Source organism: Peromyscus maniculatus, chromosome 3 (genome assembly GCF_049852395.1).
Source record: "Peromyscus maniculatus bairdii isolate BWxNUB_F1_BW_parent chromosome 3, HU_Pman_BW_mat_3.1, whole genome shotgun sequence".
Lineage (NCBI taxonomy): Eukaryota > Metazoa > Chordata > Mammalia > Rodentia > Cricetidae > Peromyscus > Peromyscus maniculatus.
In genome coordinates this window covers 21,762,909-21,766,162 of record NC_134854.1, presented here as the reverse complement: position 1 = coordinate 21,766,162, position 3,254 = coordinate 21,762,909, and positions in this window count along the sequence as shown.

The window sequence follows — 3,254 nt, the reverse complement described above, 5'->3', positions numbered from 1 at the left end:
TCTTAAGATCAAATGGATAGAAGTAGAACAGGGCGAAACTATATAGATGAAACTTTCCAATAGCTCAGTCACCCCAGTTATCTCTCTCCCCGAGGGCAAAGGGCCATTACTGCTACAGAGGGAGAGTGAAATATTCTCCTCATTGAAGAACTGAAGCAATCTGCCTCTAGTATGGGTGATCACAGCAAGGGTAAGTCAGACTAAGTGGATCAGGGGAAGAGATTGCCTGCAGGGCTGTCTGCAGACAAGGTGAGAAAGAGCCCTCCTCTGGGTTTTACCAGAGCAATCACATTAAGGGGAACTTTCAATCAACTCAGAAGGACAGGCTTTTCTGCCAGAAGTCTTCCTTTTCACATGGCTACAATTAAACATTGCAAGAGAAGGGCAAGGAAACTGGCATTGAGGGCCACGGTAGAGGGCATGGTGATGGTGCCTTCTCCACGGCTTCCCAGCTGATGCTCTCAGAAACTCTGACTTGGATGTCTGCTTTTCTCATTTGGCTGAGGAGATGAAGTTCAAGAAGCTACCATGAGGTGGTCACAAGGGTGATGTGTGTTGTATTGAGCTGTGATTCGGTCCACATTTCCTCAGAGTCCACGCTCTTCCTGGTACATTTGGCAAGCTCTCCCTGGCATACAGACCCTCCCTTTTACTTTTCCTTCTCAAAAATATAACTCATGACCAGACTCTTCCTTATCTTAACCAGGAAGTTTTCTAAACTATAATATTCATGCTTCCCCCGCCCCCAGGCTCCTCTGCAGTCAACTATTTTCTCTGAAAAAAAGCCAAGGTAGAAAGACACTTGGCTCTGGGCAAGGAGCAGAATCAGGACAAAGGAACAGCATTCTTTAAAATATGCTTTTTAAGTGGAGGGAATGGACATTGTTTCTTGGCAAAAGAAAGGAATCCGGACAGTTTGGATTCAATCTATTCTAGATCACCCCTCAAAGTGGGACTGACCCAAGTGCCACTCATAGCCTAGAATGCCTACACTCTGGACTCCTCAGAGGCAGTTGCTCAACAAGAATCTAGGCTCCGTCTGGGGATGGTAGATGTGGAAATGAGCAACGAACAAAGCCTAAGTCCTTTCTTCTACTTTCTTTACTGGCCTTTGTCAAATGCCTCACATTACTAAACATGCAAGGGAAAAATTAAAATCATCATGGGATAAGAAATGTGAAACTGCACATTAAATATGAGTCTCCTAACAATTCAGAAGTCAGCCAGATATAAGTCACAGTGGAGTTTAATTTCACCTACACAGTTGGTCTGCCACATTTTGCAAAATCTAAGATACTAACTCACTGGTTTTTAATAGGAATAAGTTTGCTATTGCTAAGGCATGTAAGAGTCTGGGATCCAAGGAGAACTGTACAGATAGCATTTGTGGACATTTCATCTAGGTCAGAAGAGGAATAATGACATCTCCTTACCTCCAAGATCTTTCTCAGGACAAGAATGATTTCAGGTGTGTCCATATGTGGACATCTCTCCTTGTGTAAAACTGGACGGTCTTCTCCGGCTGTGTTAGTAGGCAGAGGACAGTGAACTTCCCCCATATAGCTGGTATTACTCAACATTGTTAATCTCTCTACCTCCTGAGGATACTTGTGGCTTTTATCGCTGTCTATTTACATATTTATGAAACTAGACTTACTTACGAACCTTTTCTTCTTTATTCTATACGTTATAGTGTGTATCTCACTAGAACAAAAGTTAAAAGCAAAACTCTCCTATACTCTGTGTGTGAAAGATGCTGTTTTTCCTTTAGCCTGAGAGCCAAAGGGAGAGGGACTTGAGATGGTTATTCTCATGCAGTGACTACTAAGTCACAGAAACAAAGAGGCAGAAGCAAGGGTTTCTTCACACCAGCATAGCTCACGGGCTTAGGATGCGTTAACAGATTAGGAATGTTCATCTACCTCTTCTGATTTCATGATCATCAGTTGAGTTTCAAGCAGTAATTTGACATATTCTGTTTCATTATCTATAAAGGAAGAATGAGTTGGTCATCGATGATAATTCCTTGGGTAGTGAGGCAATTGTATTTCCAATTAAAAATCTATAAATTAGCATTGACTTTTAGAGATTCACTTCGTGAGTTTGATTTATGTGACTCTGCCACTGAAATCCATCTATTCTTTGAGATGACAGAGGCTTGAGCGTTTCAAGTCTCTACAAGCTCAGAGCCAGATCATTTGCTGAGATGAATTCACCCAAGCAAAGGCCCCTTGCAGGGTTCTGTGAGGTGTCAAGAAAGCCAGCTGCTGGTCTGGTCCTGATGTCATCCCACTCACAGTCAGGGTCTGGCTTGACATTTCCACTGCTTCTGACGAACAGTGTTAACCACGGCACCCCATTAATTGCTGGCTTCCTAGTCAGCCTTATGTACAGGAATGTATCACACAGAGAACATATTGTTCACATCTAATTGGGATGAAAATCCATTTTTTTGTGGTTTTTCATCTCACCTTCTGTCAATTGTCATATTTGGTGAGAAAAATGTTAAAGTTGAGAAAGTCAGTAATCACCCCCCACCCCCGCCTGCCCCAGCTCCCCATGCCACCAAGCTTACCAAACTCAACGCGGGACACCAAGAGCTTCTGTAAACTCCCCCCCCCCTCCCCATGCCACCAAGCTTACCAAACTCAACGCGGGACACCAAGAGCTTCTGTAAACTCCACCCCTCCCCATGCCACCAAGCTCACCAAACTCAGGCACGGGAGACAGGACTTCTGTAAACTTCCCAGACTGCCCTGCTGTGGGCAGCTTACTATCTTTGCTACCTTTTGCCAGCTTTGGTAATGCAGAGGATTCTCCCCAGGCATGTTTCTTCTGTGTCTTGAACACAGAAATGGATTTATAAATTTATCAAGGTAAAATATTGGAAATACATTTGGTTCATGTTTACTGGAGTTATCTTGAGGGTTACTTGCTTTTCCCAACTGTTCCTGGCGGGGGGCGGGGGGGGGAATGAGAGATGGACGGTGGAGGACAAACCCAAACAGTAGTAATGGGATTTCACAGCAGTCAGAAGGAACTCCATCTGCATTTATTGAGTTGTTATCATGCATATTCAGTACATAAGAGCTCTCATGTTTATAGTCATGAGAATGTTGCCTTTAAAGTGCATGCTAATGTTTATTTGAAGTTTCCTTAGATGGCTGCCATAAAATATTTGGAGTATCTCTATGAAATAATGTCTACAGGCCTCAGTTTTAACTATATGATGGGTAAATGACAACTGAAAGCTT